The 18,743-nt window shown below is 31.1% G+C and overlaps 1 protein-coding gene across 1 annotated transcript in view; it reads left to right on the top strand.

The window, feature by feature from the left end:
* The first annotated feature begins 895 nt into the window (after positions 1 to 895).
* Positions 896 to 18,743, top strand: part of LOC123656350 (POU domain, class 6, transcription factor 2) — a 161,792-nt gene continuing 143,944 nt past the window's right edge. Inside the window, exon 1 of the mRNA XM_045592044.1 lies at positions 896 to 950. The gene's annotated coding sequence lies outside the window, so the exon portion shown is untranslated. The remainder of the gene's footprint in view (positions 951 to 18,743) is intronic.

The following is an 18,743-nucleotide window of genomic DNA, read 5'->3' on the forward strand; positions in this document are numbered from 1 at the left end:
GCTCTGCCGCGCCGCTTGCTAGCTCGCGGCACGAAATTCTATAGAAGAATGACATCTCTCCTATCCGCTTGATCCATTTTCACAGAAGCTAAGAGGAGATCTGGAAATAACGAAATCTGATTGATTATTCTAAACACATATCCTCTCCTCTCCGCTTTGGTACAAATCGGGTCTTATACTCTTGAAAAAGTTGTTAATATATTTTTTAAATAAATAAATAATATTTTTATAATTATGAAGTCATATGTTCTAAATCTAAAAGTTAACTCGTACCTGAACTGGAACTGTAACTGGAGTAATTAGAAAATGTTGATAAAACTTGTATGGTATTTATTGTATTTTTAAAGATAATAATTATTCATTTATTCAATATTAATCATGAATGTAATTTTGATTTTAGGTAACAGGACTGTAGAAATAAATTTATTAATTTTATTGTAATAGTGTAAGACTTATGTATGTGAATAATTTTCTTTAATAAATATGTATCTGAAGGTTTTTACGAATAAAATTGACTGCTTACTTGTAAATCAAAGTAATTATTGAGTAAAAATCTCTTAATAAGCCTTCTGCTCAAATAAAGTTACAAAGGGTCATCCGAAAAAAAATTGTTTCCGGAACTTTTTTGTTAGAGATAGCAATATGTTTCGTTTAATGCTGAGTTATTTTATTTTTAGTTAATAAGTCACTTCTATTATAATGTCATTATTAAGATATTTTAAAGCTTAATCGAAAATTATTGGTACATTAATATTCTTTTGTTTTATAATAAAATGTGTGATATTTCATTACGGAATAAAAATAAAAGGTATTTAATTCTTCATAATATATTTAATATTTTATTTATTTCTCGTAGTCGCGGCGCTAGTTCCGGGACGGCGGCAAGCTGTTTTACCCCTACTTGAAAACGTCCTCCCTACAAAGGGATTTCCTTTTTGCCAGTGGCTCCGGTAAGTCGCATACTCTAAATTTTATTTTTTTTTAATTAAAAAAAATTAAATAGATTAATATTATATCTGAAAAAATGTTATTACGTATCACAGAAGGGGTTTGGGACAGCGTTTGACATATATGACATAGTAGTTCAGGGGCGGAGATAAGTTGTATTCGGATCATTTACACAACTTTAAAATATCAAAGCCTTAAAGATCTGTGCATAAATAAATACATTTCTTAAATGCTTCTTTAAAAGTAGTATAATATTTTTGTAGTCTATAATTACAGAACATATCATTTTAAAGCAGAGGTAAGAAAATAACACAGCATTCTCAGACGTTTTATTTCGATCGGATTAATATTTAAGTAGCATACCTCAGAGTTTGCAGTTTAAGCCTAGTCTACCAACAGAACAAAATACATAACCTAGAAATAATAGTGATAATGTAAACAGTGTAAACACTAGGTCTGAAGACAACTTATTGGTAACAACATGAATTTCCAATGAAAATACTAAACACAAACAGACGAAAAGATGAGTGATATGAGCGAGTGTAAATTTGATAACAGCAATAGGATCAGTGTTATTTTATTATAGGATAGGACAATAACCTTCGTGTTCAAGTTTTTAATTTTACGATAAACTAAAAATTGCGGTTAATTAACACTTGCGCCACCAGGGGAGCCACAAGTCCGTTGCTGGTTGAATGAATGAAATAGGGCTAAGAGTACTTAAGCATAGAAAGAAGATTTTGACTTTGTACAAGTCTTTAGTTTTATATTAAACATTTTTATTGTAATTAATTTCTGTCATTTTTATTCAATTCTAAAATATTTTAACGATAATCTTTTATAAATTCATTAGACAAATCAAAATGATCGTCGTGAATGGCACATATATCTCAATGACCAGTTGATAAAACGCGTTTATCAATAACGAACATCAAAAATTGAGGGATTTTATAATGCTTAATATTTTTAATTTAGTCGTACATCTAGTTATGGAGGACTGAGACTTACATGTCTTAGGGGACATCAGTTGATACACAGTAGATCACCATGGTACAAGCTCTCCCTCCCATCTTTCTCATTAACAGGTGTAGATCGTTTTTCACCATGACCTGCTTTAAAAAATAATTTTCACATTTAAAGTTAAAATGTACAAAGATGCTTGGGCATATGAAGGAAGATTATTTTAGCTTGTGTGTTTGTTTTGTATACACCTAGAGAACATATATATAAATAAACCATCGAACGAATGTATATATATAGATATATATATATATATATATATATATATATATATACAAGTATTATATATTCGTTCGGATATATATAGTAAAAGTTAATAGTAGTAATATAATTTAAAAAGTGTGTGATGTGTGTATTGTTCTGCTCATAAGAGTCAAAATAGGCAACTTTGTATAGGATCATAATTTTATAAGTTGACGCAGAATACTTAAGAATATACTTGCAACCTAATAATTGGAAAAGTTTTTACTTTCGGCTAGTTTCGCGACAACACAAACTAAACTCTTCCACATTCTTTATTTTAAATTAATGTTAGTATACGATAACGACTGAAACGAAAATCAAGACATGAAAATTAAGTCTTGATATATTTTTCATAAGCATACACTCTCGAAATGTACATCGTAAATTGTGGAATCCAAATCCCTTCTAAGAGTTAATTTTTGAAACCGGTTCTTAGCTGATCGTTATAACACAAAAGAAAGGTGAATCACAACATTTAAAACTTTTAATATCCAGACTTCATGATAAGTACTCGTGTAAGATATTATATTTGGAACTTTCTAGATCTAATTACGTTTCACTCGGGTCAATATTTTAAAAATTACTTCGCTATTATTAAATATCTACAGTACCTACTGTTTTTGTCTATAGTTTGTAAAAGCAAAACTGTTTTTTCATCATCATCATCATCATTACAGCCTAAACAGTCCACTGCTGGACATAGGCCTCCACAAGTTTACGCCAAAAATAACGTGAACTCATGTGTTTTGCCCATAGTCACCACGCTGGGCAGGCGGGTTGGTGACCGCAGTACTAGCTTTGTCGCACCGAAGACGCTGCTGCCCGTCTTCGGCCTGTGTATTTCAAAGCTAGCAGTTGGATGGTTATCCCGCCATCAGTCGGCTTCTTAAGTTCCAAGGTGGTTGTGGAACCTTGTTATCCCTTAGTCGCCTCTTACGACACCCACGGGAAGAGAGGGCGTGGCTAAATTCTTTAGTGCCCTAGCCACACAGCACACTGTTTTTTACTAGTCGCATATGAAAAAAATGCTTAGGTTGGTAGTAAATAGGTTCAAAATTCATCAATTTTATAGAGACTTACATAATTGTATCTTTGTTGATTTGTAAATTTAATTATATACCTAATAAATAACTCATCGAAGTCTATAATCAATGAAATTAATGTTAATTTCTTAAATAACGTGATTGAGAAGGAAAAATTTTAACGCTAGCTTTCTCTATTACTAATAAAAAAATTTTTAGACGTGATTTTTAACGGTTTACAATTTTAAGAGTGGTTTGTTTATAATTAATTCATCATCATCATCGTCATTACTTCATCCTATCGCAGTCCACTGCTGGACATAGGCCTTCACAAGTCGCGCCAAAAGTGGCGTGAACGCATGTGTGCTGCTCATAGTCACCACACTGGGCAGGCGGGTTGGTAGCCGCAGGGCTGCCTTACTTGTCGCATCGAAGACGCTGCTGCCCGTCTTCGGCCTGTGTATTTCAAAGTCAGCAGTTGGACGGTTATCCCGCCATCGCCGGCATTATAAATTCCAAATAATCCCTTAGTCGCCTCTTACGACATCTACGGCAAGAGGGGGAATATAGTCAATATTCTTTATGTTACATATACCCATAGCATACATTTATGTTCGTGGCTAATCGATGTTTATTTAAATGTAGAGCTTTTTTATGAACGCACATCTAATAATGACTAGTGCACAGTAAACTAAACTAGCCCGTTGGTGCACTTTGTAGTGGCCCTGCGTTCAGTGCCGCGGTTTGCGGGTTCGATTCCCGCCTGATGGGTGTAATATAATATTTGTATTTATGTATTTATATATGTATTATTTCTATGTATATTTATAAAAAATACATATTGTTATAACAATCGGCTGTTACCTGTAACACAAGCATTAAGTTGCTTACCATAGGAACAGACGACCGTGTGTATGTTATATGATATTTATTTATTTATATTTATTAACTTATTGCTTAATTTTTTTATTTATAAAACAAGGGTTCTTTTTTATTACATACTGCAGTTTATCTAAGTTTATAAAGAAGCATACAAAACAGTGAGAAACTTCTACTTTTCCGTAATATTATTAAATTTTCAGAACAGGTTTTGCTTTAATAGAATGTCTACGCTTCCTTTTTTTACATACACAGTTCTTGAAGAATTGGCAGCAGATACGTTTGCCACTCAACCCGGTGGTGGTTATTAGTTTGAACAAGACAATAACAAAATATTAATTTCATTTGTAATCGAGGAAAGCAGACCGATCTTGACCATTGATTCAAGCAGCGCATTTTAAAAATATACCCATTCAATAAATAAAAAACAAGATAACCTAACCCTCGAACCAATTATCTAATTACACAATAACAATTGCCCTGCAATCCACATTGCGATATTCATAATGTCGAGGCAATGTGATAAGTAAATTCGAATTATAATTATGTATTCCGACCTAAGCATTATTTATAAAATGCATATTACTTGGTTGTTCGAATTACTTGTAACGTTAGCTTTGATAATCAATTGGTTTACTTGCTGTGAAATAATATATTTGATGTAACAATTACTTAATTGATAAGTTTTTTGATGTGCAATTAAAACTATCCCCAATTTTCATAGCGGTGATAAATTTTTGACACCGAGTGATAGGTGTTGTTATATTATTTATAAAAGACAAGCTATAAAATGTTAATATTTTTTTTTTAAATCAAACGATAATAAGGTCCAAATTTTTTTAGTGCATTACTAGAGGTAAGTTTTAAGAATAACAATATAGAGATGCTATTTTTCTATCTTTTATTTGACTACCTAAAACTACTACCTATGAGGTACTAATTTACAAATTTTATAACAGATTATATCTAAAATACTTACACTAGAAAAAAAAATATTGTAACATTTTTACAACCATTTTTATATTTCTAAATGCAATAACAACTTACTATTGCTACTTGCGGAATAAATTGAGTTCCGTCACTTTTACTAATTCCTGACTTTTCGCTAAATAATTAATTTATAAAAATACGCAATTAAAAAAGTATTCATTCTTAAGACACGGTCACGAACATTTTATTTTATTAATATATAAATCGTTTTTTGTCGACGGTAGTGATTCAAACACATGTTCATGGTGATTATAACGTCAATGCATAAATTATATACACGATAATGATAGCATAGCATCTGTGAAATATTTCCACCTAATCTCCGGTTATGTTGCTATAATAGTTTAAGGGCTATAGGGCTATAAAAAATTATGTTAGTTTGTTTGTTCACAAGAATATGTGCGTTAATCACGTGCTTCGTCTTAAGTATAAAAACAATTAAAGTTTTAGATACCTAGTGATTTGAAGGATTAAAGTCATCTGGTTATAGTTCTATTTTCATATATTTGTTATAAGTAATATGCTTTTCTATCATATTGTAGCACAGTACAGTTTCCCTTGTTTATTCAATAAATTATATTAAAATTTTTGAGCCATAAGTTGGACTTATAGAAAATGAAGCACCTTATCGTTTATTTGTTATTGAATCATTTTATGTGTAACTGTATTAATAAAAAAAAATAATAAATAAAGAAATATAAATTAAATTTATTTCTACCACATTAATAATCTTTTACTATTAAATATTTACTTTTTGTAGTTTGGAATAATATTGCATTGAGTTTTTATATATCTAAAAATTATTTGACATTTTTTAAAGTTTATTTGTTGTGTCATAATGTCATGTTATTAGCTGTGCCCTCGTTTCCATTCTTATTTATTAATTAATTCTAAAAGTATACTAGCAACAACCCGTGCGAATAATTTGCACTAAAAAGGTAAAAAAATTACCGACCTTTAATCATGTTGACGTTGGTTTAAAATTAAATCTGTCATATATATAATTTTAATAATTAATTACTTTACAAAAGCAAAAAAAGCTTTTCAGTTATGGATGCCGGTAGAGCAAGCAAATATCTATAAAATTATATATAGCTGACCCAGCAAACGTTGTTTTGTCATACCACAAAATTTCAAATATTTTTCTCAATTTGATCGCAGCACCAACTGTCGGGACAAATTGAAATTAAAATAGAATAATAATATTTAATATTCGATGTTGCGATGGTAGCGCAGTCTACCGGATCCAATGTAAAACATTCCAAAATTAACAACTACGTATAAATGAAAAATTAGTTAAATAAACATTTTCCAGTGGACCAAATTGTGAATCTAAACCATCCCCGAATCCCCTTGAACTCACACAAACAATTTCATCAAAATCCGTCCAGCCGTCTAGGAGGAGTTCAGTGACACACGCACACAATAAATATATATATATATATAAAGATTTATGTGGGGTAATTGTGCAGATTTTTCTAAAAAAGAAGGCAAACGTCTTAGCGTATTAATATATATGATTTTTAAGTACTAGTATCTACATTGTAAAAATATTGGCTATCTTTATTTCTTGTACCCGATAAAGAAAGCGCAATAGTTGGTACTACAGAGCTCGTGACAAAGACAGGTGCGCTGTTTAATTGTCGTGCATAAACAAGTAGTAATTTGAAAAAAAAATGTTGCGGCTACAGAAGGCTTTATGATTATATTGAAAAACGGTAAGAGGCCATTGAAGAATTTCAATAGACCCTATTTAAATTACATCAAGTAATAAAAATGTCTGGAAGGTAATAAATAAATAACCAATTATTTTAAATATGAATAGTAAATTAATTAATTATATATATCTATAATCTATAATAAATATAAAAGCGAAAGGTCACTCACTCATCACGAAATCTCTGAAACTATAACACCTACAAACTTGAAATTTGACAGGTAGGCTCCTTATAGGACGTAGGTATCCGCTAAGAACGGATTTTACGAAACTCGACCCCTAAGGGGGTAAAACGGGGGTCGGAAGTTTGTATGAAATTCCTATGTTTTTGAAGTCTGAGACTTGAAATTTAAAATGTAAGCTCTATAGATAGTGAAAAGGTGTCCAAATAATGTGTCTTTAGAAATCCACTCTCTTTTGGGGTTAAAACGGGGGATGGTAGGTTGACTCACTCATCACGAAATCTCCGAAACTATAACAGTTACAAACTTGAAATTTGGCAGGTAGGTTCCTTATAAGGCGTAGACATTTACTAAGAACTGATTTTACGAAACTCGACCCCTAAGGGGATAAAACGGGGGTTGAAAGTTTGTATGAAAGTCCTATGTTATTAAGGTAAGAGACTTGAAATTTAAAATGTATGCTCTATAGATAGTGAGAAGGTGTTCAAATAATGTATCTTTAGAAATCAACTCCCTTTTGGGGTTAAAACGGGGGATGGTAGCTTGACTCACTCATCACGAAATCTCCGAAACTATAACAGCTACAAACTTGAAATTTAGCAGGTAGGTTCCTTATAGGGCGTGAACATTTACTAAGAACTGATTTTACGAAAGTCGGCCCTTAAAGGGGTAAAACGGGGGTTGGAAGTTTGAATGAAAGTCTTATGTTATTACGGTAAGAGACTTGAAATTTAAAATGTATGCTCTAAAGATGGTGAGGAAGTATATATAAAAGAGAAAGGTCACTGACTCACTCATCACGAGAACTCAAAAACCGCTGGATGATCTCCATCCATCCAAGATGGACAACGATGAAATTTGGCAGGGACGTATATTATATTTAGTAGACGTCCGCTAAGACGTCGGACGACGTCCGGATTTTGCGATCTTTCACCGCTAAGGGGGTTTAATTGGGGACGATAGTTTGTATGAAACATATACAGCAGCTATAAGTTCGCCTGATAGGTTATTTATACTGCAGCCTGAAAATAAATCCAAAAATGTGGTGTATAGAGAGGTTTTTTAAAAATAACTATTGAATTATACTAAATTGTGCCTTTGAAAAAGTTACTCAGAGTGATAAGCATTTCAAGTGTCTGAAATAAAAAAATAATTTGCGTTAAGCATCTTAATAGTAATGCATATCTTCATAACCACGCGGACGTAGTCGCGGGCAACAGTTACTGTATTATAAAATAAAGTCCCCAAAAGCGTATGTGATCGATTCCCTCAAAATCTACGGAATGGATTTTCATGCGGTTTCACTAATAGAGAAAGGACTTCAAGAGGAAAGTTTACGGAACGGCTAAGCCGATTTTGATGAGAGTTTCACTGGAAGTATGCCGGGAAAACTTAGTGACAAACTGATTTCAACGCGCGCGAAGCCGCGGGCACAGCTAGTATATATATATATATATATATATATATATATATCTCTTAAAACTGAAATGTCAAAGGTGTAAATATCTTTGTGTTAATTTAATATGGATTGTTATTTTGTTCAAATGTCGTTTGTTTCAAATGGCTATCGCGGTAAAACATAGGAAGTAAAAATATTGTCGTCCAACTTGACATATTTAAAAATTGTTTAAGTGATCTTTTAGGTCCCAATATAATGGTAAATTTAAAGGAACACGCACTGCGAAGTAAGCTTGATTAATGTTTACCAGTGTATCTTACGATCTACCATGCTACGGATTTTCACATACACACAGATAGTATAGTATGTGCACATACATATGTATTAAGTCAATTCTACGAGTAGGTAGTAGTGAGGTAGGGCACAGTGGGAAATATCCTACTCAAAATTGGGTAAACCCTACTGCGTAAGAATCACAACCTTAGACCAGACCAGAAATTTGCAGACAAATAATGCTCTGTAAGTAGTGTTGAGTTCCTGTGGTGAGTAAGTTAGCCAAACCTACTGGAGATGGTCTGAGGTAGAGATGGCAACACGCTTGCCAACTCTACCCCATGGAGGATGTTTCCGGTGTTGCCGGCGTTCCTAGATTACAGTTACCGCTTATTATTGAAAAATTAATAAAAAAGGTGTGCCCGAAAAAAAAAAACTAGGATTTAAATTGTTAAATGCGTTCGTAAAAATATTCCACTTATAACATTCAACAGCCGATCTATAAAAGTAAGATATCCGAATGACGTAATCGCTTAGTTACTGTTGCTATTAGACGAGTCGAGAGTTAAGAAGAATTGTTTGTAGAGATCAATTCGTATGCCGAACCGCGCCGTACATCGCACCGGCACGATTAGATCGCCTCCGAGAACCGCTCATAAATCCCAGACACAACCGCTCTGTTTAGTTTGGAAGCTCCCATCCCAGTAATTATACGATAATTCATACTTTAATAAATACTAATAAATCCTTCCCACACCATCGCATTATCAACTATTACACGATGTAATTACAGCCAATAAATTACCAAATAATACATCAATCAGATGTGTTATAATATTTTTTTTATTCATCGGTCGACGGGCAATTTTATTAAAATTATATGCCGGTCAAATTGGGGTAGCTCGAGGCTAAGTCGGAACTTAATTATATAGGTAATGTTTAATGATATATCCTTATAATAAGCTACCTGATGTTCTCGGCGCGTATAAATCAAATATTTCATTAAAATTCGAATCGCTCTCCCAACCCTTCATTCGGATACTGTTATTAGGTACGGTGGGATTGCTTGCGAATCGTCTGAAAACGCTTGAGCCTACTTTTCGATGAAAATAGCATTATCGCGGTGACGTTGATGAATGGGATCGATTTAGCGCATGCATAATTATGTTTTTTACGAGCCCTGTTTAAGCTTAATCCAATTATATCCTGTATTCATATAATTACGGAGAAATGAGATTTTATAAACTCTAGTTCTGCGATAATTAAAAACCTACATACGTATAGTATATATCAACCAACCATATGCTGGAGCGAGTGTCTATTATTGCTTTTCGAAAATTGTATAGATTAAAAAATAAATAAATATCCCGTAACGCACACACACACACACACACACAAACACACACACACACACACACACAAACACACACACATACACGCACACACAAACACGCACACACAAACACACACACAAACACACACACACACATAAACACACACACACACACACACACACAAACACACACACACAAACACACACACACACACACACACACGGTTGTCTGTTCCTACGGTAAGCAACTTAATGCTTTTGTTATAGGTAACAGACTGTTATATGTTAGTTAAATATCTTTTTTTGATAAATATACATATAAATAATACATATATAAATATATAAATACAAATAATACACCCAGACTCAGAAGGGAGTTGAAAACGCAACCAGCGGAGCAGTAAACAGGGCCACTACAAACTGAGCCAACGGCCCAGTCACGTCTACATAAACGACATGACAGTAAGACTTGACATCTAACAAAAGTACAGAACTGGTTTTGATGTATAGTCGGATATTCATTATTTTGCAATTTCTTACAAAATAAACTATGTATAAACTATTTCGATAAAATGAATGTGTTGCTAAGCGTTAAATTAGAAGACAATTTCTAGGCGAATTTTTTTATTTTTTTTTTACACTTAAGTAGAGAATTCTAATAAACATTTAAAAAAAATATAACGATAATTACAACTGCACGCGTTTACAGAGTTCGCAAGACAGGACAACGTCTGCCAGGTCAGCTGTTATAACCAAAAAGCGATATTAAATAAATAAGGTTACAATAAAACGAAATTACAAAACAAAACAAAGTCTAAACATGCGAATACGTTCACCTGTGAAACAATAAATGCAATGCAATGGATACAAGTAATAGTTCATACAGTTTTTGCTAATTCGTTTCCCGACGTAGCCGCGCGGTGTTGAGCGTCGCCTCGGGCGGTACGGTCTGCATTACAACTGAGGAAATTGTGTACAATTTTTATTTAATAACTACTTTTTACTTACTTTTTATTTATTTTACATTTCCAAATCGTGATTACCAATCATTATCTTACCATTAATTTAGTTAAACTAATAGATACATTTCTGTTTTTAATATAAACTTTGAACTATTTATTCTACGAGTATCAATTTCAAAAAAGCATTTTCTAGTAATTGTCGTGGATATGAAATAAAAAATGTCTTATGCACTTTATTACCATAAGGTGTGTAGAGTTATTTAGAACTAGATATTATTAATTTACAACCGTAATTAAATTATAAATATCTATTATAAAGATAGTAATTTTTAAACGATGTCAGGAATGTAAGTGCTCTTTTATCGACGTGCGCCTGAGTCGCGTTGTACCATCGCCTCCAGCGATAATTCGTACAAAAACTTAAAATGTGTTTAGTAATAAATTGTAACACTGAAGTTATCGATAGCTTATACTTATATATAAATAATAACTTAAGTATATGCTTTAGTAAATTAAAAGTAATCTAACTCGATCTTATTTGTAATTTTCATTATTTGATTAATGGTTTTTTTTGATAATGCCATCATTGTCTTAATCTACTGCTAAGTTGTCTTACTATATTCGTTATTGCAAACATTAATAAATATGCTATCGACTACTGAAGTAATTTTATGAATCTCGCAAGTTCACAAAATAAAAAGATTAATAGTAAAATAAAAATTGCAAATAATTTTGTTTCTGTCTCTACGCCCGGCGCGACCTTGGGTGTAATAGAGTGTTTTGTATTTTCAATTAAGCTAAGTGCATTGCTATTTCAAATATGCCGATATTTGTTTTTTCGTTTGTTTAATTTCTTTATTTAACGATTACACTGAGCTTGTGTAAAGTTTTAACGAGATGTTAAGTTACCTATTACGAGCCATTGTGGAATTAGATTCGTTTTGTAAAAATATTTGTAGACCATCATAAAAATCATATAAGAATGATTGAATATTTTCTTGTTTTTCATTGAAAAGTGAAAGAACGAGTAACAAGATATTCCTTCCGATTTTACTTGCGTGGCTATATAACTACTTTTCCTTATTTGAGTTATAGTAGTATCATGTGTACGTCGTGGTGTATTATGTACCGAAGTATGATTTTATACTGAAGATGACTTTAGGACAATAATAAAATATTTAACTTAAACCCTTTCAGTAATAGATATATTATCAATCAGAATGAATAAATCATCAGTTCATACTATAAGTACAAATAGGAATTATCAAAGACTTTGTAATAAATTTTGTTCACATGAAAATATTAAGATATAATTTAAATGAATAGAATAAAAAGCCCCCATCGTAATTTTAATTTAGTGCGTATTGTAATTCGATGTTACAATTAGCTAACTACGCGGAAGACGGCACTCGTTTTTAAATTGGTTAAATTTACAACTATAAATGGGGGGCAGGTTTAGACAATCATTACAAGAGGTTGTTTCCTTTTATTTTCATTATATAATACAAGGAGCTAAGGTGAAGCAGAGGTTTGATATTGCTGATATGTTCCCACGAGTATCGGGTTCAAAACAGTTGCTTTTCATATACCAAAAATTCTAACTTACATCTAAATCAATAAAAGTGAATCGTTGAAATGTATGTAATACGCGCACAAATTACGAACGACTGCATCGACGGTTCGTAATTGTCGTGATAAGATTTGTATAGAAGATGATAAAAGAATGCGATCCACTGACGGTAAATATATCATTTCGAAGTTTGGGCGTTCTGCTAGTATATTCTAAGTAACAGCATATTTCAAAGCGCTCTTTTAGATGCTATCAATGTTATGATCATTGTCGACAGTTTTTGTATTCTATTAATTCGATTGACTACTTGCTTTAATGATATTCTGTTAAAATGTCAGAATGGTGTCTTCTGCGTTTAGTTGTATAATACCTACGTTTTTATTTCGTACGACAAAAATGTGTTGTTAATATATTGTTATTTCGTAATTATTTTATAATAGTATTGATATTTATCCAATTTAGTTTAATAATAATTAAATTATCTGATTTTGTAGTAATTTTGTAAAATAAAGTTTATTAAATACTTTGATTTAAAAAAGATATAAATAAAATATATATCTGATACAGAATCATAATTAGTTCTTTGCTTGTAAAACAGAATGATATGACATTGTTAATGTTTATTTTATTCTGTATTTTATTTTCATGAGTAAAATAAGTGTTTTATTAACAAATATATGAACATAATTTTTTAAATGACATTTATTAAATTTAAACAAAATATAATTATGATATTAAAATATCAGAATACCAAAACTGTCGAAAACAATTTTAACGATTTATAATAGAGTTCCAATGGTTTGTTAGTAACATTTGTTTTGTGATCTTTTTGATGCAAATCCTTTTTTTGAAATTTTGTTACCAAGCCATCAAAACAACTATACGACAAAAATTACTAACTGTAATATTTAACTGCTTTTCCTAATACCCGACTTACCTCGATCGTCATTTTGAGACTTGATATTTCAGCGACGTTCTTGACGCCATGGTCAAAGGTAAAATTCAAAACCTAAAAACAATTGTCATTTTGCTTAATCGGTCTAACACTTTGACACGATTGCAATCCATTGGCGAATAAAGAAAATATTTAAATTACTACGAATTATACGAGTATGGAGACGTTACCCCGAAAGTCAAGTAAACTGATTTTTTTTTTTAATATTTAATATATCATTATGTACCTATTGTATCATCATCCATCCACTAATTTATTTAATATCTTTATATTCGAGACGTAATGAAACAACGTATCAACTTTTGAATATTTTACACTTTACGACTGCTATTAAGTGGTAATAAACCATATTATAATATTTATTTATCTCATACTAATTAAGGCGGCGAGGTCGTGCCGAGTGTTAAGAAGTTATTTTCCAAAGCACTTTAATTATTAAAATAATTTACATCATTAGATTGCTTAAAGCAACTTCGGGTATGATAAATATATTTATGATAATTATGTTTTGTTGCAATTTCTTTTTATTAGGGTTGGATTTGATGATTGGATTACGAATATAGCTATGACGCTCGGTTTTGCCTGTGTCCTACCTACCCTAACACATATCCGGTTTGATATTCGTAATTAAAATGTTGCAATGATAACCCTGGTTATCAACTATTAAAATGTTCAGTTTCATTGGCATATGACAACGGTGGTTACAATAGCTGAATGGCGAGAGAAAGACTCAAGGTTCTATTAGTTCACGTGGTAAATGTGTATACGACGTGCTAATTAGTCATTTTTTCCTGAAACACACACAATTAAGTTGCACACTTTAGTAATAGTCAATCGTGTATCTATGTCAAAATTATTTATTTATTACGTTGTATTTAAGGCGTGTAATTTTATTTAAAAGGTTGAGTGTTATAACCACATTAATTATGAAAGACACATCCATCCAAACATTTTCACAAACTTTCCCTTTCATAATATTTATATGAAATACATTCCAATTGAATGTGTTAATAATGACAATACTTTTAATATGCAGGAACCGGGTCGGACACTTTCGCTTTCAAGATAATTATGACAGACGTGTATCTGACAATTGAAGGCATTATTGTGCACTAATGACTTGGTCGAACGAGACGCTTATTTACGGGTTAAAGCACGCTACTGTCGCTTACCGACTGGGTATATTACGGAGCTCCATAGCGGAAACCGAAAACATCGGATATCTGAAATAAATCTATCAATAAATCATAATTACCCGAAAATTTTGGGTCCAAATAAGGAAAAAAAAAAAAAATGATTCTGAACTTGAAACTCTACAATCCGTATCCCATACTATCCGAATGTGGCGGATAATCGGAAATATTTTCCATACAACGTAACCTAACTCAAACTGGTATAATATTACTCATATATCCTTATCTAAAACCAGACCTGTAATTTTAAGCAATAACATCTATGGTACAGATTACTGTAAAATATGTTGTCTTCTGTTGTAACGGTAAAAGAACGTCAAACTGAGTTTCTGAACGACAAGCGCAGTTTTACATTATAACGCAACGCAAATATGAATCCTTCTTGATGAAAACAAAATATATAAAAAAAATGACCTATTCGTAAATTAAGATTTATAAATATGAAACCTTTGCTACAATTTTATTTAAGATTTTTTTTAGTATAAAAATTATGTTCATGTGAATTCCATAAATAATTGCTATCTCTTTATAGTAAGTTTCAACTCTATTCTAATTATTACATTGCTCTACCTTATAATTACCAATAAAAACTTAAATTTTTCTGTTTTTTTTTTGTGTTTGAACGTATACGTTCATTTTAAGAATTCTTCATGATTCTTTCATAAGATTTTTAAAAAAAAAATGGTAGATACTCAATCCTCCCCACCTTGATAAGGATCTGATATGGGCAAAACACGTGAGGTCGCGCTATGTCTGGCGCGAACTTGGGGAGGCCTATGTCCAGAGTGGACTGCGATTAACTGAAGTGATGATGAGTGATGTACTAAAATCATATGTACTATAACGTATCTTAATTTGTATGTATGTGTGTGGGGTAACTATCCTTCTATTGTTTTAAGTTTTACTATTTAGATAAATACGTAAGATATGATTTACGAAAATCATAAAATTCTACAAACTAATAAAAACCCATTGTTTCCACTAAACGATATGGTCGGTAAACGTTTGTATATGATGTGCTACCAAATTAACTTCTAATTAAGGTGTTTATTACGATAACAGGGTTAATTTAGTAATTAATACCTCATTAGCAACTAGATGACATCAAACGCATATGTATTAAAATGTCTATTAATATTCTGGTGCAGCTAGCTGCGTTACTATTTATCGTTACTAGCTAATCCACGAGACATCACCTGTGGAATTTGGCTATTTACAGGTTTTCGTTATGTTTTGCAAACTATTATACAAAATAAAAGAAAAAAGTAATATAGCATAAAGAATTAAGAAAGAAAAGTTGTTAAACGTACAATTGTACAATACTTCAATTGTGTAGATATTTATTTTTAAAAAAATATTAAAGTTGATACAAATATATATGTATACAACTCTATAAAGAAGACGTCGAGTCAATATTTCAACAAAATGACGTAAATGTCAGTGACACGTGACCGAAAACCAATGACCTTTGTTACAAGACTATTATACTAGAATCTAATATCTCTAATAATAATAAAGAAAATTGTGACATTCAACAATTAAAATCTGTTTATATCATATTCTGCACTTTACTCTCAATGGAGTAATTTTTCAAATTGTTCAAAAATAGTAAAATTAATTATAATATAACCTTCTTTGGTTTTTATAGTCTGATTAATGTCGTTAAGGGCATGTATATTGTATACGTTCTATATTGAGAAATAATAAAAAAAAACTAATTAGGTAGGTATTACGGATAATAGATAAAACATTTGATGTATGAATTTAGAAAATATTTTCTTGCTCTATAAATGTCAGAATATGTAATTCTTGTATTAACACACACACACACACAAACACAATATATAATTAGGTAGGTATATAATTTTACAACATTATTATATAAAAAAAAACTGGCTATAAATATATTGGGCCTGCTTTTATCGTAATACCTTCATTTTTTTCATTGTTACATGTTTTACGGTTCATAATTTTTATCAATGACAACTGATGAAAATGTCTGAAGACTCTTAAACAAATATTATCAAAAGTTCACATGTCCGACAACCGTGGAACGCTACGCGACGCACACAGTAATGTACTAACACAGTCATCTAATATTCAAATAATAAAATAACAATCAACGGCTCCCAGTATGATGAGAATTTTGTATCTGTAATCCAAGTACACGCAATATAGGACGCAAACACACAGAAAAAGCTATCATTTGTATAAATATTTAAAATTTTGATGAAAACTGACGATTCGAAGGTACTTTTGAAGCATATTTGAATAAAGCTACTTTTGATTTTAATTTATTTATTTATTAATACTTTATTGCACAATACGTTAAAGAATTGTAGAAAAGGCGGGCTTAATGTTTAAAGCATTCTCTACAAGCCCCACCTTAGGACGTACAATTTACATTGACATTTTATTTACATTTTATTTTGATTTTGAAAAACTATCGTCGAACTATTATAGAACCCGCGGCCTATGTAAACAACCCAGTACTAATGACCAATGTGGTAAAACATCGCTTATGTTGGTATTTATAAATACTAGTGGTCGCCCAGAGGTCCTAATTCAACCATAATTAAAAATTTAAATTAAAAAACACCACAAAATAATGAAAATAAAGAACCTTAAAAAAAATCTATTTAACTACAGACTTTGACAATAAACAAAAGGGTGTCACATACGCGTGTGTGTGTGTGTCAAAAACACGGTAGTGTGTGTAATGTTTTTTTTTATTATTGATTTAATATATTTTTATGCTTAATTTAAAAGAAATTAGCATTCTGCACTCCTCTATACCTAAGTGTACGAAATTTCATACTTCTCTGTCCGCTCATTTTTCGTAAAAAGGGGTACAAAGTTTTTGATTCACGTATTAATAAGTATATAGAAGATAATCGCCTGTATCATGTTGATTCGCGTCGCTTATCTAAAACAACGCCTGTAAAAATGGTTAAAAAAAGAAACGATATCTCCAGCTTAAAAGTAAATTGTTATAGACACCCATCATACTTTTTATCGAGGCTAAGTTAAAAATTGCAAAATAATCTTAACTATAGAATAGGCGTTTACATTCTAAGAACTAGACTGGGTACTTACAAAGTACTAAGTATGTTTGGCGATTGTCTGCTCCAAATAACAACGCGATGACTTCTGAATTTTAAATCTCACCATAAATCAAAGCAAATTACAATATTTTAAATTTAAATAAAAGTGTATTATTTAATACTTTTGCAATTTTCGTGAACATTAAAATACATTTTCCATATTAAATGAACCTTTTATAAGCGTTGCCAAACGTAAAACTGTTTCAATTTTGGACATGGAAAAAACATGCAATTTGAAATTAAAATCGCTAATGACTTTAACCATTAAGTTAATCATTTTAATTAGAAGTTGGCGTTCGTTTTTGTTTGTAACGCTTTTTTTGTTGAGTAGGGTTTGTATCATTGGAATGCCGTCTTGAATACTGTACTTGTTGTACATTGCTTTCTACATATAAAAAGAACAAAATATTTTATGTTAAGAAAGAGCAATGTATCATGATAATTTAAAACTGTCTCGTACACAAATCCTAAGATCTCGGAATTAGTTTCGGTGAGTGTACAGTACTAATAGCACTGCAAATCTTATCTTAAACACTTCACAGTAAAGGTTATTCTCACTTACCACTTGGTAAACTAATCATTATTATTAGTCAGAACTTCTTAGTATTATATCTACTTTCACACCAATTATTAGCAAGAAATAATAATTCTAATATTTAATATGTTATATTAAATAAAATAAGAATTTAAATTTTACGAATATGAAATTTTATATCTAACTGTATGGTTTTATACAAACCTCTATGCAGTACATACAATTGATCATATAATAGTGACAATCTTTATTGATCATCACGCGGTTATGATAAGTATTTTTCTGCAACGAATTTTTATTATTTTGATTATGCTGATGTGTAACTCAATCATCACCTCACCTTAACAATATAAAATAAAATGAATTAATTTGAAAATTAAACAAATAAACACGGAATATTCCCGAAGCGAATGAAAAC

Source organism: Melitaea cinxia, chromosome 9 (genome assembly GCF_905220565.1).
Source record: "Melitaea cinxia chromosome 9, ilMelCinx1.1, whole genome shotgun sequence".
In the NCBI taxonomy this organism is placed as follows: Eukaryota; Metazoa; Arthropoda; class Insecta; order Lepidoptera; family Nymphalidae; genus Melitaea; species Melitaea cinxia.